The 25,832-nt window shown below is 47.0% G+C and overlaps 1 protein-coding gene across 1 annotated transcript in view; it reads right to left on the reverse strand.

Moving 5' to 3' along the window:
• gal3st4 (galactose-3-O-sulfotransferase 4) overlaps positions 1-25,832 on the reverse strand; it is a 78,836-nt gene that overhangs the window by 52,526 nt on the left and 478 nt on the right. The window lies entirely within an intron of this gene.

A 25,832-nucleotide genomic window follows, 5' to 3' on the forward strand; every position in this document is an offset into this window, starting at 1 on the left:
CTTCGCGCCGCCCAATGCGTTTCAATGGCGAGGCAGACAGCGAGATCCCGTCTGCGCAAAGTTAACGGCGGAGCGTCTCGGACAGCAACTTTTCGATCTTCGCGTTCAACCTCGCGTCTGCCCCTCGCCTGATTTGCGGATAAATAACGGCGAGTGCCATTGACCTCACCGTTATTTTGACAGCAAATTCTGGGTCAATTCGTGATGTTGATTGAGGGACAAATTTCAGCCCAGGACGCCGGGGAGAACTCCCCCCCCCCCCCCACCCCCCCCCCCCCCACTTCGAAATAGTGGCTTGAGAGGGCAGACGGGACCTCGGTTTAACGTCTCATCCGAAAGACGGCACCTCCGACAGAGCAGCACTCCCTCAGTACTGGCACTGGGAGTGTCGGCCTGGATTTTAGCGCTTTTCAGCAGGGTGATTTCTAATTTTTTATTAATGTTACCCCGTCATGCTGGCCACTGCGTATAGTGGGCAAGTTGCATTGGCACCAACATGCCCGCTATTAGCAGTGGGGACTGTGTTATGGCCTCCTTCTACGCTGTATGATTCTGTGATTTCATGATAACTTCGATGTGCATCTTCTGACCACATCCCTGGTCTTGAAGCCACAGTGGAATGTGATCGAAAACAACTGGAAAGAAAATCTTTCTTTCTCTACTTACCATAGGGAAAATTCCATCTCTCATTTTTTGTCCACACCACCCCGTGTTTTAACCACAGTTAGATATAAAAACAGACGCGCCGTCAGCAAATCTGCTGGCCACGGTTACTAAATGAAATCCAGCCTTCATTTCCAGCCAGAAAACAACACCAGAAAGGCTTGGGATATCATCAATGTACAACATGTTATTGCCTGCCTGCATTTTCCTCCACATCTGCTTACAGTTATTCACTACAATAAACGACAAGCTCTGTTCCCATCACAAATCATGGGCAAGGAGCCAGCAGACATAGTTTGGCCTAAGTAACCCATTTGTAACCTTATCCACAGAGGAGAGCGGAGAAGGGAGAAGAGGAGGAGAGAGAGAGAGAGAGAGAGATAAAGAAAAAGATGTTCGTGTTATTCATTGTTGGGCTGGATAACAATGTTTTCATTCACTGCATTTCGGGGCTAAATTCTTGCCAAATTTTATTTTTAACAATAATACAAAAAAACATGATTCATTTACTTCCAGACACGTGACAACTGCGACACTTTAGAAACGATGTCAATGCCTTAGAAAGGGTGCAGAAGAGATTTACCTCAGGGATGAGAGACTCCAGTTATGTGGAGAGATCGGAGAAGCTGGGATTGTTCTCCTTAGAGCAGAGAAGGTTAAGGGGAGACTTAATCGAGGTGTTCAAAAGCATGAGGGGTTTTGATAGAGTAAATAAGGAGAAACTGTTTCCAGTGGCAGAAGGGGTCGGTAACCAGATTTAAGACGAGTGGCAAAACGACCAGAGGCGACATGAGGAAACATTTTTTTACGCAGCGAGTTGTTCTGATCTGGAATGCGCTGCCTGAAAGGGCGGTGGAAGCAGATTCAATAATAACTTTCAAAAGGGGAATTGGATAAATACTTGAAGAGAAAAAATTTGCAGGGCTATGGGGGACAGAGCAGGGGGAGTGGGACTAATTGGATAGCTCTTCAAGGAGCTGGCACAGGCACAATGGGCCGAATGGCCTCCTGATACTATTAAGCCCCACCTCACAGAAATCTGTAATGGATATTTAATACTATCATAGAATTATTCAGCCCATCGTGCCTGTGCTGGCTCTTTGAAAGAGCTATCCAATTAGTCCCACTCCCCCTGCTCTTTCCCCACAGCCCTGCAAATTTTTCCTTTTCAAGTATTGATCCAATTCCCTTTTGAAAGTTATTATTGAATCTGCTTCCACCGCCCTTTCAGGCAGCGCATTCCAGATCATCACAACTCGCTGCGTAAAAAGATTTCTGCTCATCTCCCCTCTCATTCTTTTGCCAATTGCCTTAAATCTGTGTCCTCTGGTTACCGACCCTTCTGCCACAGGAAAGAGTTTCTTCTTATTGACTCTATCGAAACCTCATATGATTTTGAACACCTCGATTAAATCTTCCCTTAACCATCTCTGCTCCAAGGAGAACAATCCCGGCTTCTCCAGTCTCTCCACGTAACTGATACATTTTGTTTTTATGACTGAGGGATCTGGGTGAACTGTCAAGGCCAGTGAAACAGTGCAAGAGGTTAAAGAGAATGAGGGCGATAGATCTTGACTTTGCCCAATAGTGTGAAGCGGGCGATAGCGAGTTAAGTCGTAACGTAGGAGTGTTAAGAGCGTGGTAAGCAAGTGTGAAAGGAGAAGGAAGCTTACGGGGGGGGGGGCGTGGGGTGTGCAGGCATTGGGTTACAGTAAAGAGGGGTGCTAAGAAATGGAAAAGCAGAGGAAATAAGTGAATTATTCAGGAAGAGGGAGGAGAAACTGAACAGCTTTTAATAGAACACAGAAGTTCACAGCACAGAAGGAGAATTAGTTATGGTGAAGAAAAAAGAACAAACTTACATTTCTATAGCCCCTTTCACGACCTCAGGACGTCCCAAAGCGCTTTACAGCCAATGAAGTACTTTTGAAGTGCAGTCACTGTTATAATGTCGGAAACATGGCAGCCGATTGGCGCACAGCAAGATCCCACAAATGGCGATGAGATGACGACCAGATCATCTGCTTTTTAATGACGTTGGTTGAGGGACAAATATTGGCCCCAGGACACCGGGGAGAACTCCCCCCTGCTCTTCTTCGAAATAGTGGCCGTGGGATCGTTTACGTCCACCTGAGAGGGGCAGACGGGGCCTCGGTTTAACGTCTCATCCGAAAGACGGCACTTCTGACAGTGCAGCACTCCACTGGGAAATTCAGCCTGCGTTTTGTGCTCGTGTCTTTCGGATGGGAATTAAATCCACAAACTTCTGACTCAGAAGCAAGAGTGCTGCCCACCAAGGCACGGCTGACAGCTAAAAAACGGCGATTACAGGAGTAAAAGATTCGATGGCTTTGTGGACAGTTATTTTTGCTGTGACTATAAAGCTATGATTTTAAATATGAAAGCTGGTGATTTGTTTACTATTTTTGGAAGTGGAAAGGAGTAAATGAATGGTACTGGCCAACTGGTGTTGACTTTATAGATAACAGATTGCCTGTGGGGTAAACCAAGTTGGAACAGGAGGCCATTCAGCCCCTCGAGCCTGCTACACCATTCAATTAGATCATGGCTGATCTGTACCTCAATTCCATTTCCCCGTCTTGGTTCCTCAATTCCCGAACCCAACAAAAATCTATCAATCTCAGTTTTGAAATGTTTCAACTGACCCCCCTCTCCCCCGCTCCCAGCCTCAAGAGGTTTTTGGGGGGAGAGAGTTCCAGATTTCCACTGCTCTTTGTGTGAAGGAGCCCAGAAAAGATGGATTGCATGTAAGCAGAGTAGGGAGAGAATGAAGTTCCTTCAAATTAGAAAGGGAGGTGGGAGGGGGATAAGACTTTAATTAATAAGACGAGCAGAACTTGTTCATGAAGAGGGAAGCAAGAGTAAATTTAGGCACAGTGAACTAATATGAAAGAGTCTACACAAAGTAAGAGTGCCAAGTCTACAATTAAGAGCCTACGAGAAGAGATTGGGATTAAGATGTCCGAGCTGGAGGCAGCAGCAGAGAATTGGTGATGCTACAGGGTTCATGACAGCACCGTTCACCCCACAAGATGGGACCAAATATCAACACGCAGGGTACACGGTCAGCGAGGGTGGACTGCAGTCTGGGGGGGGGTCTCCCCACCTTTCTTCTGCCACATCCCTGGGCCACTGAAGCCTTCAGATTTTCCTTGCTTCTCTCCCCCTCTGTCATTGCGCGGTGACCATTTCCATCTCCTCCGGAGCCATCTTTTGTTTCTAAGCTTGTCCCGTTTTCACGTCCCTACACCATCATCCAATTGAATCACTCGAGCCCTCCGCCCCATCACAGACCATTCCCCTTTTTGTTCTTTTCTTGCTCCCTCCCTCCCACCCCCGACATTTCCCCTGACTCTGGACTTGCTTCGAAACTACTGAATCTCTTAACTTCTTCCAGTTCCAGCTCGTCGGCCTGAAACGCTAACTCTGTTTCTCTCTTCACGGACGCTGCCCGACCTGCTGAGTGTTTTCCAGCATTTTCTGTTTTTGTTTCAATGTGCAGGAGGGTGGGATGTTCAGGTGAACAGGAGGGTTAGGTGTATCTGTTTAAATTAAGGTAGCAGATTCGACACGCAGGGGAAAATTAAATACTCTGGATTGAATGAAGAAGCAGCAGGGGACAGAATTGCATAGAATGTACAGCATAGAAACAGGCCATTCGGCCCAACTGGTCCATACCGGTGTTTATGCTCCACACGAGCCTCCTCCCTCCCTACTTCATCTCACCCTATCAGCATATCCTTCTATTCCTTTCTCCCTCATGTGTTTATCCAGCTTCCCCTTAAATGCATCTCTGCTATTCATCTCAACTACTCCTTGTGGGAGCGAGTTCCACATTCTCACCACTCTCTGGGTAAAGATGTTTCTCCTGAATTCCCTATTGGATTTATTAGTGTCTATCTTATATTTACGGCCCCCTAGCTCTGGTCTCCCCCCATAAGTGGAAACATCTTCTCTACGTCTACCCTATTGAGCCCCTTCATAATATTAACGACCTCTATCAGGTCACCCCTCAGCCTTCTCCTTTCTAGAGAAAAGAGCCCCAGCCTGTTTAGACTTTCCTGATAGTTATAACCTCCCAGTTCTGGTATCATCCTTGGGAATCTTTTTTGATCCTTCTCCAGTGCCTCTATATCCTTTTTATAACAATTCCAGCAAGGATTTACCACAGATGACCTAGGCAGTGAGAGAATGGTGATAACATACCGGAGATGAGAAATGGGCAAATGCTTAATGCTCTTATATGACATTCTTTTATCCGCTGTTTTATTGCGGGCGTTAACCCATTACTACTTTTATCTCACAAGCAGTTACCCCCAATTTGTTTTCCCTACGAGATCTCTGCGCTCCTCCAATTCCCGGTCTGCCCTCTCGGGCGGATGTAAAGATCCCACGGCCGCTATTTCGAAGAAGAGCAGGGGGGAGTTCTCCCCGGTGTCCTGGGGCCAATATTTGTCCCTCAACCAACATCGCTAAAAAAACAGATGATCTGGTCACTGTCACATTGTTGTTTGTGGGATCTTGCTGTGCGCAAATTGGCTGCTGCGTTTCCAGCAGTGACTGCGCTTCAGAAGCACTTCATTGGCTGTAAAGCGCGTCCTGAGGTCGTGAAAGGCGCTATAGAAATGCAAGTTCTTCTTTCATGCAGCAAGATAGAATAGCTCGCTCTGAACACTGCACCTGCCACCGTGAGAGCTTTGCAATTTCCTCCACCCCCCCACCCCCAACGTTACTTGAAAGTTGAAGTAACAGTGGACATTCTGCTGGTTTGCAAACCGGGGAGAGAGTCCTACAAGAACACTGAGGGTCCTACAAGAACACTGAGGGTCTTACAAGAACACTGAGGGTCTTACAAGAACACTGAGGGTCTTACAAGAACACTGAGGGTCTTACAAGAACACTGAGGGTCCTACAAGAACACTGAGGGTCCTACAAGAACACTGAGGGTCCTACAAGAACACTGAGGGTCTTACAAGAACACTGAGGGTCTTACAAGAACACTGAGGGTCTTACAAGAACACTGAGGGTCTTACAAGAACAATGAGGGTCCTGAAAGAACAATGATGGTCCTACAAGAACATTGAGGGTCCTAAAAGAACATTGAGGGTCCTAAAAGAACATTGAGGGTCCTAAAAGAACATTGAGGGTCCTACAACAACATTGAGGGTCCTAAAAGTACATTGAGGGTCCTGCAAGAACATTGGGGGTCTTAAAAGTACATTGAGGGTCCTAAAAGAACAATGAGGGTCCTACAAGAACATTGAGGGTCCTACAACAACATTGAGGGTCCTAAAAGAACATTGAGGGTCCTGAAAGAACATTGAGGGTCCTGAAAGAACATTGAGGGTCCTACAAGAACATTGAGGGTCCTAAAAGAACATTGAGGGTCCTAAAAGAACATTGAGAGTCCTGCAAGAACATTGTTTTACCAGATGACAATGCTCCAAATTGGACTTGGAATATCTTGCAGCTAATTCCCAGATGACTAGGCTTTCCTGGAGTCGGTACAGTTGGCACGAGACTCGGAAATCTGAGTCAGAGAGGGGGCCGTGACGGATTATGCAAGAGATGCAAAATGTCATGTTGTTGGTGCAGAGAGGCTCCCTTCAAGTGAAAAAAGCAAAAGCAAAGAACTTGCATTTATATAGCGCCTTTCACGACCTTAGGACGTCCCATAGCGCTTTACAGCCAATAAAATGCTTTTTGAATTGCTGTTGCAATGTAGGAAACACAGCGTCCATTTTGCGCACAGCAAGCTCCCACAAACAGCAATGTGATAATGACCAGATCATCTGTTTTTGGTGATGTTGGTTGAGGGGTGAATATTGGCCCCAGGGAGAACATCCAGTTCTTCTTTGAAATAGTGGCCGCGGGATCTTTTACCTCCACTCGAGAGGGCCTTAGTTTAAAGTCTCATCCAAAAGATGGCACCTCTGACAGTGCAGCACTCCCACAGGTACTGACACCAGGAGTGTCGGCCTAGACCACCTGCTCAAGAGTGGGACTATGAATCTATAACTTTGTGAACTCAGAGGCGAGAGTGGTCCCACTGGGCCACAGCTAACATTTAAGTTTAGAGTCGAGCATCTTGTCGCCATCTCCCACTTGGAGTTTCTTACTAGGATTGTCAACTCACCAGGATTGTCCTGGGATAGACATGTCGGGCGACCGATGGGCAGAGACGGGAGGTCATGTGATGAAACGTCCAGGAATACGTCCAACCAGAGTTGGCGACCCTACATAAGCCTGATAAACGAGGCCTTAAGATGCTGTCGTTCACAATATTCTCAGGCGAACTGGAATTGCTAAAAAGGCTAATGGAATGTTGGCCTTTATCTCAAGGGGGCTGGAGTACAAAGGGGTGGAAGTTATGTTAGAGTTATAGAAAGCTCTGGTTAGACCTCATCTGGAGATACTGCGTTCAGTTCTGGGCACCGCACCTCAGGAAGGATACATTGGCCTTGGAGGGGGTGCAGCGCAGATTCACTAGAATGATACTGGGGTGAAAGGGTTAAATTATGATGACAGGTTTGGCGGAGCAGACCCGAGGGGCCGAATGACCTACTCTTGCTCCTATTTTCTATGCTTCTATAGACTAGGCTTGTATTCCCTCGAGTACAGAAGATGAAGGAATGATCTAATTGAGCTGATTACAGGAGTTGATAGGGTGGATAGAGAGAAACTATTTCCTCTGGTTGGGGGGAGTCCAGAACAAGGGGGCAGAACCTTAAAATTAGAGCCAGGCCGTTCAGGGGTGATGTCAGGAAGCACTTCTTCACACAAAGGGGAGTGGAAAAGGGGAGGTTGGGGGACAATTGAAAATTTCAAAAACGGACAGATTTTTGTTAGGCAAGGATATTAAGGGATATGGAACCAAGGCAGGTAAATGGTGTTAAGATACAGATTCAATTGAATGGCAGAACAGGCTCGTGGGGCTGAATGGCCTACTCCTGTTCCTATGTTCCTATGCTGCATTTCACAGGAAAGCTATATCTGATTTGGGCTTGGAAAGATAACAGCAGAAAGCCAACCTGTTGGGACCTGTTATTTTGTGTTGCTCGGTTTTAAAATGACTGTCTCATGTTTCCAAAAATGTTAAAATAGCAACAACAGCTGCATGCAACCCTCACACGCGTCAGTACAGGCCGATCAGATGTCCATAACATTTTAACAGTTAACATTCTGCTACTACTTAGCAAAATCTCGCACCGATAAGGGAAGCCATTCAACCCAGCTTAGCTCCTCCACCTTGGGGGGAAGAAAACTTACCATCATGTCAGGGCTAAGGGGGAGTGGTACTAATTGGATAGCTTTTTCAAAGAGCCAGCACGGGCATGGTGGGCCGAATGGCCTCCTTCTATGATTCTATATCATTTAACGTATTTCCACTATAAAAGACCTGGGGGGGAGGGGGATTAAAAATTGGATAGGGGCCGTTTTTGGGCGCGGGTAGCGTGATGCGCTATTACCCCGCGTCCAATGGCCCCTTGCGCAGGCAGGACCCGAGTTTCGGCCGGCCCGAGGACTCGCCTGCAATCAGCGTCCCGTTCCAGGCCTTGCACCTGGAACCAATGCAATCCGCACTTTCCACCAGCAGAGGAAGCCCAATCTCTTAAAGGGAGGATGTTTCTTAGAAATCTCTTACTTGCTGAAAATAACAGTCTACCGTCTAAACGGAGTCTGAACGGAGATCAGACATCGCACACGTAAAACACAGATGCAGGTCCCATCCCTATGTTTACACGCTGATGAGTTATGTTGAAACATTGAATAAAGGTTGCGCACTACTAAATCCCACATGCTCCAATCTGCCCGCCAGATCTCACCAATCTGCTGATCTGAGTTGGTACCAGGCCTGTGAGAGGGCGTGAACCAAGGTTCTCTGATGATGCACTAGAGGCCTCGGTGCAAGAGGTGGACAGAAGGAGGGACATCCTATATCCACAGCGGAGGTGGTGGGGGGGGGGCAAGAGGCCCTCCAGACATATATCCAAAAGGCAGTGGGAGGCAGCGGGGGACGAAGTCAATGTCCAGGCACACAGCATCATGAACATGGATGCAGTGCAGGAAGAAGTTCAATGCTTTGACACGAGTGGTCAAGGTGAGTGAGGTCAACTGTCAAGTGGCGTCTCCTGCCAACTGCACCACACACTACACCCCCATCACCCACATACCAACAAACTCTTTCAATCAGTACTCAACTCTTCCAATCAGATGTTTCCTCTCACCCTTACACATTGCCACTGTTCAAAGCCGCCCACCCACAACTCACAGGCCACACACACTAGCTATTCAACCATGATAGGCACATCACCCAGACACACATCCCACTTTCTTGCAGAAGGTGGCGCATGTCCGGAGGCAGCAAGTGGCATTTTGCCCCTCGAGCCTGTTCCACCATTCGATCAGATCATGGTGGACCTGTGACCTAACTCCATATACCCGCCTTAGCCCCATATCCCTGAATACCCTTGGTTCACAGAAATCTATCAATCTCAGATTTAGAATTCTCATTTGAGCTAGCATCAACTGCCGTTGCAGAAGAGCGTTTCAAACTTCTCCCACACTTTGCGTGTAGAAGCATTTCCTAACTTCACTCCTGCGCGTCCTGGCTCTAAATGTTGGGCTATGTCCCCGCGTCCTAGTATTCAAGTCTAGGAGACCTCCAAAAACAGTTACAAATGTCTCGGCAGCCAGAAGCAATAATCCAGCCACTAACCTGTAAATCCTGCATGGTCCCTTTAAATAGCGCTGGTGGGGGGTCCTCCAGACACTCTAAGACACGTTCAGACGGTCGGGGTTAAGACTGTGCGTTGAGTTGAGCGTTAAGTCCCAAAATGGTGTCTATCACTTTAAATCAGCGTTGTGCACTGATTGAAGCCATTTTCTCCCTACTCTACATGATTCCAGCGTTCATTATCTGCGCCTGCGCTAACTCCTATACCAAGATGGCGTCCGGCGCACATCACGCTGGAAACGTGCGTGCGAAACCAAGACGCCATCTTGGATGTCAGAGAGCCCGTGTAGCACCGAAACAACGGGCGCTACACGGCCCAATTTAGCGCCCCTAATTCCTAAATTCGCCATTCATCAGTTTTACTCTGGCTTAACTTGAAGTTTCACTCCAGATTTACCTTACCTGTGCCATTTAACGTCTTACAGGCTTATGTAGGATTTCCCCCCTTGGTCGCAGCGTTTCAAAGAAAGGACTTGCATTTTTATAGCGACTTTCACGAGCTCTGGACGTCCCAATGCGCTTCACAGCCAATCAAGTACTTTCTTGTCACTGTTGTGATGTAGGAAACGCGGCAGCCAATTTGCGCACAGCAAGATCCCACAAACAGCAATGTGATAATGACCAGATCATCTGGTTTTTTTTTAGTGATATTGGTTGAGGGATAAATATTGGCCCCAGGACACCGGGGAGAACTCCCCTCCCTAGTGTCTCGTTATGTAGTGTAATTTAACTTATTTCAAGGCAGAATGGTGGCTTCTTTGATTTGTCATAATCCTTGCGGAAAATCCTGTCGCCTTAATGGCCTGGATTCCCCTCTACTTGCGTTGAAACGACATCGTAAGTACAGCGTAGTGCCCACTGCCAGTGCCACGGATCAAGGAAATTCGCGTGCCACAGGAAAACAGTGTGGAATTAAACCCGAGACAATTGTTCGTATCTTCGAAACGTTCCTTTTTAGCTCTTTGTTTTCATATTCCCTCCATGGCCCTCGCTCCCCCTCCCCTATCTCTGTAACCTCCTCCAGCCCCTACGACCCTCCGAGATCTCTGGGCTCCTCCAATTCCGGCCTCTTGCGCATCCCCCGATTTCCATCGCTCCACCGTTGGCGGCCGTGCCTTCAGCTGCCTGGGGCCCTAAGCTCTGGAATTCCCTCCCTAAACCTCTCCGCCTCTCTCTCTCCTCTTTTAAGACGCTCCTTAAAACCTCCCTCTTTGACCAAGCTTTTGGTCACCTGTCCTAATATCTCCTTATGTGGCTCAGTGTCGGATTTTGTTTGATAAATCGCTCCTGTGAAGGGACCTCGAGGACGTTTTACTACGTTAAAGGCGCTATATAAATGCAAGTTTTGTTCTGTTGGAGAACTGCTAGTGATTCTCGTTGAATTCTGCCAGTTTGTAAAAAGAAATTCATACCAAGGAATTACAGAGTGGTGGGCCTCTATTTTGTTTAGTCTTCCTGACGACTTTTCTCCTTCGAATGAAATCCAGCTGTTTCCTGCTGACACAATAGTTGTGGTCTCAAGGTCAGCAGCGAAATAAAACAGTGAACTCCAGACTAATCAAATTTAACTGAAGCTTCTCTTCGCAAATTCCAGCTGGCCTATTGGCAACTTTCCCTTTACAAATTGTTTTTTTTTCTTGCTTTTGGGCTGGAGTCAGAAGTGAGGGGGAGTTTCAGTGACGCGCCTCTGCCAGCACAATGCCTCACCAACGGAGAGTGGGCATCGGAGGAAGAGGGCCAGAGTTATATCGCCCCAAACTCTGCTCTCGTCCAGCAAGGGTCCCTGCCAGCAGCAGACGCTCGCAAAATCACCACGAGGATTTTGGTTTCAATGTACGAAAGGGGTGTAATAATTTATAGTGAGCAACAGATATCTGACCAACAACAACTTGCATCCATTAAAAAGCACATTTAATGGAGTAAAACATCCCAAGGCGCTTCGCAGGAGCGATTATCAGACAAAAGCTGAGCCACATAAAGAGATATTAGGACAGGCGACCAAATCCCGGGTTAAAGGGGTAGGTTTTAAGGAGCGTCTTAAAGGAGGGGAGGCGGAGGGGTTTGGAGAGGGAATTCCAGAGATTAGAGTCTAGACGGCTGAAGGCCGCCAATGGCGGGGCAAAGGGAGCGGGGGGAATGGACAAGAGACCAGAGTCGGAGGAGCGCAGAGATCTCGGAGGGTTGTAGGGCTGGAGGAGGTTACAGAGATAAGAAGGGTGAGGCCATGGAGGGATTTGAACGCGAGGATAAGAATTTAAAATGAGTGGCAGGCTGTAATCGAAGGATTAGGATAGCTCCCCATTTAAGTGACCCAGACTCATGAATACCAAGTTCAGGCCGTCTTACGGATAGAATAATGGATACCCTGGAGTAAGATACAGTCTGGTGTCTAAGTCAGAAGTCCCGATGGTTTGTAAGAACGGGAACAATATGTAAAATAGAACGTAGGTGTGTGTCCCTTTAAGGCTCGGAGCTGTGGGTTCTTGAGATGAAAGCTGGGTTAATTTCCAGGCATGGCTGGAGATGTTTGACGGGTCAATTAAGAAGCTGGGGGAAATTGTAGAACTATTATGGCAGATCTTGCTGGGAAAATAATGGCGCGCACTCTTTTAATGCGTAAATCGGCCATCGAATTCAGGGGATCAAGAGGTACAAGTTGGGAATCTTCAGAACTGGCCGGCCGATTTACGCCACTCCGCCATTTGCTCCGCACAAACAGAATCTCGTCCTCAGCCTCCCCGTTATTTTTAAGAACTCGCTGGATTTGCACATTAATTGACCATTAAACTCGCCGCAGAGAGTTAGGGCAGGGGCTTAACAGCATAGATACCTTTTTATCGACATGATAATTGTCGTTAAAACAACCTCTCTGGCCCAGAAAGGGAATAATTGAAACGGTGGAGTCTCATTCCTTCAGGTAGTGAATTTAATTTTCCTTTCTGTCTCTTTTCTCTCTCTTAATCCAATCTTTCTCTCCCCCTCTATTATTTCTCTTTCTGCATCTGACTTGACTCGAATTTCCCTTTCCGTCGTTCCTCTGTTTCTTTCTCCTGTTGGTCCCACCGTTCACCAAGGTCCCAAAGGCCCCGTTGCCGTCCCCGCCCCTGTTGTCAGCTCGCACTCCCAGCAAGCTACGGCCACTCTCTGCTTCAGAAGCCGAGGAAGTGAAATTCAGGGCTGGGATCCGATCGATCGAGAAGAATGCCCTGATTAGTTGCAGTAGAACGTTGTAGCGTCTGTTAATCCAATTTGAAAACTATCTTTTTCAAGGAGCTGTTGTCGTGAATGATTAATATTGGCGAACAGCATGCTCCATGACACTCTGAAGAATTAATAACTGTGACAGAGTAACTGTTTTATCAAGTACTATTGAACAGCTGGTATCGGTGGGAATTAACAGTTGGTGTATATTAAGGTTAAATACCTAAGCTGGCTCCTCACTGGCTCCCCGTGTTTATCCCTGAGTGGCAGAGCAGGATAAATCCAAGAAACTCGCAGGTTCAACTCCTGCTCTGTGCTGAAGTCACTTCAGGTGTCATCCATGGCTCAGGGGGTAGCAGTCTGGCCTCTGAGCCAGAATAGTCATGGGCTCAAGCTCCCACTCCAGGGACTATAAGCATATAATCATCTAGATTGGCACCTCAGTACCGAGGGAGTCTTTTGGGACGAGACGTTAAACCGAGGACCTGTCTACTCTCTCTGGCGGATGTAAAAGATCCCAAGGCGCTAATTTGAAGGAAGAGTAGGGGAGTTCTCTCTGGTGTCCTGAATCAATATTTATCCCTGAACCAACGTGACTCAAACACAGATCATTTGGTCATTATCACATTGCTGCTTGTGGGAGTTCGTTCAGTGCAAATTGGCTGCTGCGTTACAACAGAGATTATACTTGAAAACTACTTCATTGGCTGTAAAGCGCTTTGTGACATCTTGAGGTTGTGAAAGAAATAAGAAATAGGAGCAGGAGTAGGCCATTCGGCCCCTCGAGCCTGCTCCGCTATTCAATGAGATCATGGCTGATCTTCGACCTCCATTTTCTCACTATATCCTTTGATTCCCATAGTGTCTAAAAATCTATCCATCTGTTTTGAATATACTCAACGGCTGAGCATCCACAGCCCTCTGGGGTAGAGAATTCCAAAGATTCACAACCCTCTGAGTGAAGACATTCCTCCTCATCTCAGTCCTAAATGGCCGACCCCTTATCCTGAGACTATGCCCCCTAGTTCTAGACTCGCCAGCCAGGGGGAACAACCTCTCAGCATCTACCCTGTCAATTTTATGTTTTAATGAGATCACCTCTCATCCTTCTAAACTCCAGAGAGTATAGGCCCATTCTACACAATCTCTCCTCATAGGACAACCCTCTCATCCCAGGAATCAATCTAGTGAACCTTCGTTGCACTCCCTCTAAGGCAAGTATATCCTTCTTTAGGTAAGGAGACCAAAACTGTACACAGTACTCCAGGTGTGGTCTCATCGGAGCCCTATATAATTGCAGCAAGACCTCCTTACTCTTATACTCCAAACCCCCTTACAATAAAGGCGGACATTCCCTTTGCCTTCTTAATTGCTTTTTGTACCTGCATGTTAACTTTCTGTATCATCTACAAGGACACTCAAATCCCTCTGATTACCAACATTTCTTAGTTTCTCACCTTTTAAAAAATATTTCTATTCTTCCTACCAAAGTGAATAACCTCACATTTCCCCACATTATACTCCATCTGACACCTTCTTGCCCACTCACTTAACCTGTCGATATCCCTTTGCAGACTCTTGGGCCCGGGTTTGGTGCCCGGCAGCCAGCCGTCAGGAGCTGAAACGCCGAGGTTTGGAAGGGGGGGGGAGAAAGAGAGAGAGTGAGACATCATCCAGCTCTGGAACAGAAGATCGGGGTGGGGAGGGAGAGTGCAAGATCGGGGGGAGAGGGGAAGATTGGGGGGAGAGAGGAAGATTGGGGAGGAGAGTGCAAGATCGGGGGGAGAGGGGCAGATTGGGGGGGGAGAGGGGAAGATTGGGGGGGAGAGGGGAAGATTGGGGGGGAGAGGGGAAGATTGGGGGGGGAGAGGGGAAGATTGGGGGGGGAGAGGGGAAGATCGGGAGAGAGGGGAAGATTGGGGGGGGAGAGGGGAAGATTGGGGGGGAGAGGGGAAGATTGGGGGGGAAGAGGGGAAGATTGGGGGGGAGAGGGGAAGATTGGGGGGGAGAGGGGAAGATTGGGGGGGAGAGGGGAAGATTGGGGGGGAGAGGGGAAGATTGGGGGGGAGAGGGGAAGATTGGGAAGGGAGAGTGGAAGATCGGGGGGGGGAGAGGGGAAGGTCGGGGGGGAAAGTGGAAGATCGGGGGGGGAGAGGGGAAGATTGGGGAGGGAGAGTGGAAGATCGGGGGGGGAGAGGGGAAGGTCGGGGGAGAGAGTGGAAGATCGGGGGGGGAAAGGTGAAGGTCGGGGGGAGAAGGGAAGGTCGGGGGGGGGAGAGGGGAAGATCGGGGGGCGAGAGGGGAAGATCGAGGGGGGGCGAGTGGAAGATTGGGGGGGAGAGGGGAAGATCAGGGGGGAGAGGGGAAGTTCGGGGGGGGGGAGAGGGGAAGGTCGGGGGGAGAAGGGAAGGTCGGGGGGAGAAGGGAAGGTCGGGGGGAGAAGGGAAGGTCGGGGGGGAGAGGGGAAGATCGGGGGGCGAGAGGGGAAGATCGGGGGGGGAGAGGGGAAGGTCGGGGGGGAGAGGGGAAGGTCGGGGGGAGAAGGGAAGGTCGGGGGGAGAAGGGAAGGTCGGGGGGAGAAGGGAAGGTCGGGGGGGGGAGAGGGGAAGATCGGGGGGGCGAGAGGGGAAGATCGGGGGGGGGAGGGGGGAAGATCAGGGGGGAGAGGGGAAGATCGAGGGGGGAGAGGGGAAGGTCGGGGGGAGAAGGGAATTTCGGGGGGGGAGAGGGGAAGATCAGGGGGGAGAGGGGAAGATCGGGGGGGCGAGTGGAAGATCGAGGGGGGAGAGGGGAAGATCGGGGGGGAGAGGGGAAGGTCGGGGGGAGAAGGGAATGTCGGTGGGGGGAGAGGGGAAGATCGGTGGGGGAGAGGGTAAGATCGGGGGGAGAGGGGAAGATCGGGGGGAGAAGGGAAGGTCGGGGGGGGAGAGGGGAAGATCGGGGGGAGAAGGGAATGTCGGGGGGGGAGAGGGGAAGATCGGGGGGCGAGAGGGGAAGATCGGGGGGGCGAGTGGAAGATTGGGGGGGGGAGAGGGGAAGGTCGGGGGGACATGGTGGAGGAAGAGGAGGAGATCGGAGCGGGACATCGGAGAGGGAGACATCAGACATTGGAGCAGGGTGGAAAGGCAGGTTTACTTTGTTTTTTAACTTTGTGCAGTGGTTTGTACTTAATTTATTTTGTTTCTTTCTCCCTGATCCGGCCCTTCACCCTGCTTTCACCAGGCATCAATCAGAAGCCGTGGGAAAGCCGCCCGGGTAAGTCAGAAATCGTTCCCATTACCTAATATGTCACAAGTAAAGTACCTTAAGTACCTCGGTACATTTGGCTCTTTAACTATCATTCCGCCAGCTTTAATGGCCGGCGGGACTTCTGGATTCGGGACGCCCGAGCACACAGGTGCGTCTGTGGGGAACTCGGAAGTCGGCGGGCGGGAGGCGGCTTCCAAACCCCCCCCTGCATTTTCGCAGCCCCCCTGCCCCCAACGCACCCGCAATTTAAGTTTAAAATCGTGCCCCTTTGTGTCCTCCTCACAGCTTACTTTCCCACCTAGCTTTGTATCATCAGCAAACTTGGATACATTACACTCGGTCCCTTCATCTAAGTCATTAATATAGATTGTAAATAGCTGAGGCCCAAGCACCGATCCTTGCGGTACCCCACTAGTTACAGCCTGCCGACCTGAGAATGACCCGCTTATCCCTACTCTCTGTTTTCTGTCCGTTAACCAATCCTCTATCCATGCTAATATATTACCCTGCAGTGCTGTTCGTATCTGCAATCATGATTTCTGAGCTATCGTTCCAGCTAATCCCACAACCATCAGAGTAGATAAACAAAGCTCTGATATTGGTATCTTAATTCTGATGTCTTAACAGAAATACACACTTGAAAAGTATGTTGAAATGAGTTTCTGAAGGTATAACAGTATTTACGTAGCATCTTATCACGTTGGAATGCCCCAAGGAGCATCACACAATGAGATCCTTTTGAAGTGAAGCATGTCGGCAAGCCATTCTGCACAGCAAGACCCCACGAACAGTCACGAGTGACTGACCGTGACATCCGTTTCTTTGGCGGTGTTGTTTTTGAGAGGGGAATGTTGGCGAGGGAACTGGGAAAATCTTCACTTTCCTCCTGAACCAGCAGAATGACCTGAAGGACCGTGTACCTCACAGGTAATGTGACGCTCCCCGAGTGCTGCCCCGGACTGCCAGCCTCCATCGGAAGCCCCAAACCTGACTTACCGTGGTTTTAGCAACTAGGACGTTTTCAGGACGATAAGGAGCCAATGGTTTTTGGAACTGCAGCAGAATTCCCCCCCCCTCAGAAACAAACTGAAGACAAAATAACTGAAAGTCACTGTATAAACGGGGAATGCAAACACTGACTGGAGTTGAAGGCTATTGTGATAAACTATAGATCTGAGCACCTGCGAGTTACACAGCTGATCAATATATTAATAGCCTTAGCTAAAGGTTAAATGGCTTTTTGCATATTTAAGGCTATCTCTGTTACCTCACCAAATTACAGTTAATAGTTTTTAATATACCGAAGAAAGAATTTGCATTTATATAGCGTCTTTCACAAAATCAGGACCTCCCAAAGCGCTTTACAGCCAATGAAGTACTTTTTGAAGTGTAGTTACTGCTGTAATGTAGGGAAACGAGACAGCCAATTTGCGCACAGCAAGATCCCACAAACAGCAATGAGATAATGACCGGATCGTCTGTTTTCAGGTGTCGGTCGAGGGATAAATATTGGCCCCTGCTCTTCTTCGAATCATGGACTCTTTTAATCTACCTGAGAGGGTTAGATTGGTTTATGATCTCAGCTAAAAGACGGCACCTCCGACAGTGCAGCACTCCCGCAGTACTGGCACTGGGAGTGTCAGCCATGATCACGTGCATCGAGTCTCTGGAGTGGGACTTGAACCCAGGACCTTCGGACTCAGAGGTGAGAGACAGGTGCTACCCACTGCGCCACGAGCTGACACCGTGGACCGTTACTGAACGGACACACGATCCAGGAAATAGTTTCACCTTTTTTGCTTGACGCATAGCCTGTGCCTTGTTATCGGTGCGGGCAATGGTTCAGGGTATTGTGACCTCAGTGGCCAAAATAATATTCTTTTGTACTCTTGCACTATTTTATAATCCTGCGGCATCCTATTTTTTTTCCCTTACATTACAACAGTGACTTCAAAAGTAATTCATTGGCTGTAATGTGTTTTGGAAGTCCAGCGGTCATGAAAGGTGCTATATAAATGCAACTACCTTGGAGAGGGCTCTTGCGCAGATTCACCAGAATGATACCAGGGCTAAAAGGGTTAAATTACGAGGACAGGTTGCATGGACTCGGCTTGTGTTCCCTTGAATGTAGAAGATTAAGGGGTGATCTAATCGAGGTGTTTAAGACGATTAAAGGATTTGAGAGGGTGGATAGAGAGAATCTATTTCCTCTGGTGGGGGGAGTCCAGAACAAGGGGCAGAACCTTAAAATTAGAGCCAGGCCGTTCAGGGGTGATGTCAGGAAGAATTTCTTCACACAAAGGAGAGTGGAAATCTGGAACTCTCTCCCCCAAAAAGCTGCTGAGACTGGGGGTCAATTGAAAATTTAAAAACTGAGATTTATAGATTTTTGTTGGGTGAGGGGATTAAGGGTTAGGGAACCAAGGCGGGTAAATGGAGTTAAGATACAGATCAGCCATGATCTAGTTGAATGACAGAACAGGCTCGAGGGGCTGAATGGCCTCCTCCTGTTCCTATGTTCTTTCTTTCTACTCCTAGTCCACTAGTATCTCACACTTACACTGTCTATTGCCGACAAGGACTATCGCTGGCTTCATGCCAATTGCTGAGCAGGAGAAAAAATTAATTTTTCACAAATGACCTGCTGCTCAGGCAAACAATTAACATTTTAACCCAAAATACCTCGATTCAACAAAAGAAGCCTTTACAGAATACAGAGCTACTAAATCACACGTGGACAGCATCATTCATGCAGGGACAAAGCCCGACATGACTTAAAAACATGATAATCCATCTTGCAGACAAAGACACAAATACATAGGAACAGGAGGAGGCCATTCAGCCCCTCGGGCCTGTTCCACCATTCAATTAGATCATGGCTGATCTGTTTCTTAACTCCATCTACCTGCCTTGGTTCCGTAACCCTTAATACCCTTGCCGAACAAAAATGGCCATTTTCAACAAGACAGGATATTGAGAATTGTATTTCCTTCATCAGACCTGCTTGAAAAACCTCTAGAAACATTTTACACTTATGTAAGGAATCTTACAACACCAGGTTATAGTCCAACAATTTTATTTTAAAATCACAAGCTTTCGGAGATTATCCCCTTCGTCAGGTGAGAAAGAGATTTGGTCACATCTCCTTTTTCTCTATAGTTTCAGTCCACAGTTGTACTGGCACTTTTTGTGCAGATGTAAAATGGTTTTGGGTGCGTGTGGAAGCAATTGTGGCAATCATAGAACTGGATCGAATCGTACAGCACAGAAAGAGGCCATTCGGCCCATCGTGCCTGTGCCGGCTCTCTGAAAGATCTCTCCAATTAGTCCCACTCCCCCTGCTCTTTCCCCACGGCCCTGTAATTTTTTCTATTTCAAGTATTTATCCAATTCCCTTTTTGAAAGTTACTATTGAATCTGCTTCCACCGCCCTTTCAGGCAGTGAATTCCAGATCATCACAACTCGCTGCTTAAAAACATTCTCCTCATCTCCCTCCTGGTTCTTTTGCCAATTATCTTAAATCTGTGTCCTCTGGTTACCGGCCCACTGGAAACAGTTTCTCCCTATCTACTCGATCAAAACCCCTCATCATCTTGAACACCTCTATTAAATCTCCCCTTTACCTTCTTAATATATTTAAGAAGGAGCTGGATAGATTTCTAGACACAGAAGGCATCAAGGGGTATGGGGAGAGAGCAGGAATATGGTATTGAGATAGAGGATCAGCCATGATCATATTGAATGGCGTAGCAGGCTCGAAGGGCCGAATGGCCTACTCCTGCACCTATTGTCTATGTTTCGATGTTTCTCTGCTCTAAGGAGAACAGTCCCAGCTTCTCCAGTCTCTGAAGTCCCTCATCCCTGGTACCATTCTAGTAAATCTCCTCTGCACTCTCCCCAGGATCTCACATTCTTCCTAAAGTGTAGTTCCCAGAATTTATTGCAATATTCTGGCTGAGGTCAAACCAGTGATTTATAAAAGGTTTACCATAACTTCCTTGCTTTGGTACTTTCAGTCTCTACTTATAAAGCCCAGGATTCCGTTTGCTTTTATAACAGCGTTTTTAAAATGTTTTTATTTGTTTTACATGCATTTAAGGGGAAGCTGCATAAACACGAGGGAGAAAGGAATAGAAGGATATGCTGATAGGGTGAGATGAAGTAGGGAGGGAGGAGGCTCGTGTGGAGCATAAACACCGGCATAGACCAGTTGGGTCTGTTCCTGTGCCGTACATTCTATGTAATTCTATGTAACAGACTTATCAACTTGTCCCGCTGCCTCCAAAGCAGCCCCAGGTCTCTCTGTTCCCGCACCCCCTTTAAAATTGTACCTTTTAGTTTTATCATTGGGCCAGTTACTGTTATTGCTCACCAAAAGCTCAGAATATCGCAACGTACAAACACCAAAGTTACACAAAATGCAAGAGAGATGGATAGATAGAGAGATAGAGAGATAGATAGAGATAGATAGATAGAGAGATAGATAGATAGAGATAGATAGAGAGAGAGAGATAGATAGAGAGATAGATAGATAGATAGATAGATAGAGAGATAGATAGAGAGATAGATAGATAGATAGATAGAGATAGATAGATAGAGAGAGAGATAGATAGAGATAGATAGATAGATAGATAGATAGAGATAGATAGATGGAGAGATAGAGAGAGAGAGATAGATAGAGAGATAGATAGATAGAGAGATAGATAGATAGATAGATAGAGATAGATAGATAGAGAGAGAGATAGATAGAGAGATAGATGGAGAGATAGAGAGAGAGAGATAGATAGAGAGATAGATAGAGAGATAGATAGATAGATATAGAGAGAGATGGATAGATAGAGATAGATAGATAGAGAGAGATGAATAGATAGAGATAGATAGAGATGGATAAGATAGAGATATAGATATAGATAGCGAGAGATAGATGTAGAGAGATAGATAGAGAGATAGACAGAGAGAGAGATAGACAGAGAGAGATCGTGAGATAAAGAGAGAGATAAATAGAGAGATAGATCGAGAGATATTGGAGGTGGTCCAGCCTCACCACAATGTTGAACACACTGATATGTTTTTTGTTAATGACTTGATATTATCAGTAATCTGTGTACTTCCTTTAAATGAGGACATACCACAAAACAATGCCAATCTCCCACTTTTTGTCATTTCCCATCTTTTACCTCAGTGGGAAGGTTTTTGAATAGATCCTATTTTTGAAGATTGTTACTGTACTTCCTCCCACCCCCACCCCCCCCACCCCGCTCCCTCTTGTAAACCAGGACTCATAGCAGGATACAGTACTACGGACGCCAATAACCCTCTAATACCTCAACCAATAAGTCGATTCTTGGTTATAATCCCCTTGGTTGAATAGCCCACCTAGACAGTGAGGCTGACTCGGCTATTTATCCAAGGGAGTGTCATCGCCAACTCTGAACTGGCCTTCACTCACTATCAATACAAGGACACTTTCCAGAGCCTTACTGGACGAGGAGCCTTGGCTAACCATCTCCCCCTCCTGACTTCCCCCCCACCCCCACAATGCCCCAGTGAACCTCTAGTTGTGATCAAGTGACAACACACGAGGAGAAAACCACACACAAGAAACCGTCGCACCATTAGTGGCAATCATTGGTTAACGGTTTACAGGCACCTACAGATAGGGTTGCCAACTCTGGTTGGACGTATTCCTGGAGGCTTCATCACATGCCTGCAACTGCCCCACCCGGTCAAACAGCCTTTTTTAGTCCTCCCCCACCTTCAATATTTTTATAACTAATAAATGAAAATGTTCAAAGGAATTGATCAACACCACTTTTTATTTATTAAATGCCCCCTGATGATTTTTCTCCCGGGGGTGTTGTTCACAGCAGTGTCCAGGAGATCAATCTTTAATTCCTGGAGACTCCCGTGCAATCCTGGAGAGTTGGCAACCCCTACTATAGAACATGCACCACTGGTACTTACATAGAATGTACAGCACAGAAACAGGCCATTCGGCCCAACTGGTCTGTGCCGGTGTTTATGCTCCACACGAGCCTCCTCCCTCCCTACTTCATCTCACCCTATCAGCATATCCTTCTATTCCTTTCTCCCTCATGTGTTTATCCAGCTTCCCATTAAAATCCATCTACACTATTCGCCTCAACTACTCCTTGTGTTAGCGAGTTCCACATTCTCACCACTCTCTGGGTAAAGAAGTTTCTCCTATTGGATTTATTAGTGACTATCTTATATTTATGGCCCCTAGTTCTGGTCTCCCCCACAAGTGGAAACATTTTCTCTACGTCTACCCTATCAAACCCTTTCATAATCTTAAAGACCTCTATCAGGTCACCCCTCAGCCTTCTCCTTTCTAGAGAAAAGAGCCCCAGCCTGTTCAGCCTTTCCTGATAGTTATAACCTCCTCCATTCTGGTATCATCCCGGTACGAATGAAATATTTTTTTTATCAAGTGGAGGTGCAGAGACATTGGGGAGCTGATTCATTTCCACGTGCCCTGATTATTAAAATCAAGCCTCATTTCATTTCTCCCGGGCACAGTCACTTCATTTTTGCACAATAGTTTCTGATGTTTGTGTCTCTCTCTCTCTCCCCCGCTCCCCCAATAAAGATAAATGAGCCATTCTCTTATGCCACCGAAATCCAGGGCAGATTCCAATTTCATTCATTATTTATTGTTGCTAAAGGCACCATGTGGGCCACAGGGAATCTCGCGCTCCAGGGCCAAAATTCCAAAGTGATTTCACGTTGACTCGGGACCTTCACTTCCTGGTGCAACTAACGTTCGAAACTCACTCACAGTCCTGCAGGTTTCTGTTCTATGCAGTTGCCTCTCACTTTCTCCACTCAAGTACAGCCCTTTCTGCTAACCTTAGAAACACAGAACGGTTACAGCACGGAAGGAGGCCATTCGGCCCATCGAGTCCGCGCCGGCTCTACGCACGAGCAATCCAGCTAGTCCCACCCGCCCTGCCCTGTCCCCGTAGCCCTGCACGTTTTTTTCCAGTACTTATCCAGTTCCCTTTTGAAGGCCATGATTGAATCTGCCTCCACCACCCCCTCGGACAGTGCATTCCAGATCCTAACCACTCGCTGTGTAAAAAAGTTTTTCCTCATGTCGCCTTTGATTCTTTTGCCAATCACCTTAAATCTATGCCCTCTGGTTCTCGACCCTTCCGCCAATGGGAACAGTTTCTCTCTATCCACTCTGTCTAGACCCTTCATGATTTTGAAAATCTTAGGCTTCATCTCTGTTGAATTGATCCTTTCCCCCTCCTTCTCACTAACACCCTCTCCGTCATTTCTCACACTATCCCTCTCTCCATTTCTTAGTCTATCACTCTGTCCATCATTTCTTACTCTATCTCTTTCTCCATCATTTCTTACTATCCCTTTCTCCATCATTTCTTACTCTATCCCTCTCTCCGTTTCTTACTCTATCCCTCTCTCCATCATTTCTTACTCTATCCCTCTCTCCATTTCTTACACTCTCTCTTTCTCCATCATTTCTTACTCTATCCCTCTCTCCATTTCTTACTCTATCCCTCGCTCCATTTCTTACTCTATCTCTTTCTCCATCATTTCTTACTCTATCCCTCTCTCCATTTCTTACTCTATCCCTCGCTCCATTTCTTACTCTATCTCTTTCTCCATCATTTCTTACTCTATCCCTCTCTCCATTTCTTACTCTATCCCTCTCTCCATTTCTTACTCTATCCCTCTCTCCATTTCTTACTCTATCCCTCTCTCCATTTCTTACACTCTCTCTTTCTCCATCATTTCTTACTCTATCTCTCTCTCCATTTCTCACTCTATCTCTCTCTCCATTTCTCACTCTATCCCTCTCTCCATTTCTTACTCTATCCCTCTCTCCATTTCTTACTCTATCCCTCTCTCCATTTCTTACACTCTCTCTTTCTCCATCATTTCTTACTCTATCCCTCTCTCCATTTCTTACACTCTCTCTTTCTCCATCATTTCTTACTCTATCCCTCTCTCCATTTCTTACTCTAGCTCTTTCTCCATCATTTCTTACTCTATCCCTCGCTCCATTTCTTACTCTATCTCTTTCTCCATCATTTCTTACTCTATCCCTCTCTCCATTTCTTACTCTATCTCTTTCTCCATCATTTCTTACTCTATCCCTCTCTCCATTTCTTACTCTATCTCTTTCTCCATCATTTCTTACTCTATCTCTCTCTCCATTTCTTACTCTATCCCTCTCTCCATTTCTTACTCTATCCCTCTCTCCATTTCTTACTCTATCTCTTTCTCCATCATTTCTTACTCTATCCCTCTCTCCATTTCTTACTCTATCTCTTTCTCCATCATTTCTTACTCTATCCCTCTCTCCATTTCTTACTCTATCCCTCTCTCCATTTCTTACTCTATCCCTCTCTCCATTTCTTACTCTATCTCTCTCTCCATTTCTTACTCTATCCCTCTCTCCATTTCTTACTCTATCCCTCGCTCCATTTCTTACTCTATCTCTTTCTCCATCATTTCTTACTCTATCCCTCTCTCCATTTCTTACACTCTCTGTTTCTCCATCATTTCTTACTCTATCTCTCTCTCCATTTCTCACTCTATCCCTCTCTCCATTTCTTACTCTATCCCTCTCTCCATTTCTCACTCTATCCCTCTCTCCGTTTCTTACTCTATCCCTCTCTCCATCATTTCTTACTCTATCCCTCTCTCCATTTCTCACTCTATCTCTCTCTCCATTTCTCACTCTATCTCTCTCTCCATTTCTCACTCTATCCCTCTCTCCATTTCTTACTCTATCCCTCTCTCCATTTCTTACTCTATCTCTCTCTCCATTTCTTACTCTATCCCTCTCTCCATTTCTTACTCTATCCCTCTCTCCATTTCTCACTCTATCTCTCTCTCCATTTCTCACTCTATCCCTCTCTCCATTTCTTACTCTATCCCTCTCTCCATTTCTTACTCTATCTCTCTCTCCATTTCTTACTCTATCTCTCTCTCCATTTCTCACTCTATCCCTCTCTCCATTTCTCACTCTATCCCTCTCTCCATTTCTTACTCTATCTCTCTCTCCATTTCTTACTCTATCTCTCTCTCCATTTCTCACTCTATCCCTCTCTCCATTTCTCACTCTATCCCTCTCTCCATTTCTCACTCTATCTCTCTCTCCATCATTTCTCACTCCATTCCTTGTTGCCATCTTTCACTATGGTCTCATCTTTGTCAATCATCTCTCTCTGGCCCTCTATCACCTCTCTCTCTGCCTCTCTATCACCTCCCTCTCTGCCTCTCTATCACCTCCCTCTCTGGCCCTCTATCACCTCCCTCTCTGCCTCTCTATCACCTCTCTCTCTGGCCCTCTATCACCTCTCTCTCTGGCCCTCTATCACCTCCCTCTCTGCCTCTCTATCACCGCCAACTCTATCCTCTCTCCACCCACCTCCCTCATTCTCTGTCCCACTCTATCATCGCCCGTTATCTCTATCACTGTTTGCCTCTCCTAATCATCTGTATAGCCTGTGTTATTTCATTTTTCTCTGTCTGTCTGCAGCATCTCTTGTTCTTTCTATCATTTCATTCTATCCCTCTCTTACTCTGTTCCATCTCTGTCTATCCCTACCATAGAATCATACAGCACAGAAGGAGGCCATTCGGCCCATTGTGCCTGTGCCAGCTCTTTGAAAGAGCTATCCACTTCCCCCCTCTCTCCTGCTCTTTCCCCAATAGCCCTGCAAAATATTTCCTTCTCATCTCCCTTTTCATCTCTCTGCCTATCGTTTTTTCACCAGCCCTTCCAGAATCTTATATTTTGCTCCCACTGTAGTTTGGTTTTTTTTTTGCAGGTATCTCTCCTTGTCACACTCGTTGCGTTCTACAATGGGTCAAAGGAACAACACGATGCAAATAAAACAACATCTTAAGCTCTACTAAATCCTCCGCCACCGCAATCCTCATAGCCCCCAAAACATTTAACCC

The sequence above is a fragment of the Heptranchias perlo genome, chromosome 35, assembly GCF_035084215.1.
Source record: "Heptranchias perlo isolate sHepPer1 chromosome 35, sHepPer1.hap1, whole genome shotgun sequence".
Taxonomy (NCBI): domain Eukaryota; kingdom Metazoa; phylum Chordata; class Chondrichthyes; order Hexanchiformes; family Hexanchidae; genus Heptranchias; species Heptranchias perlo.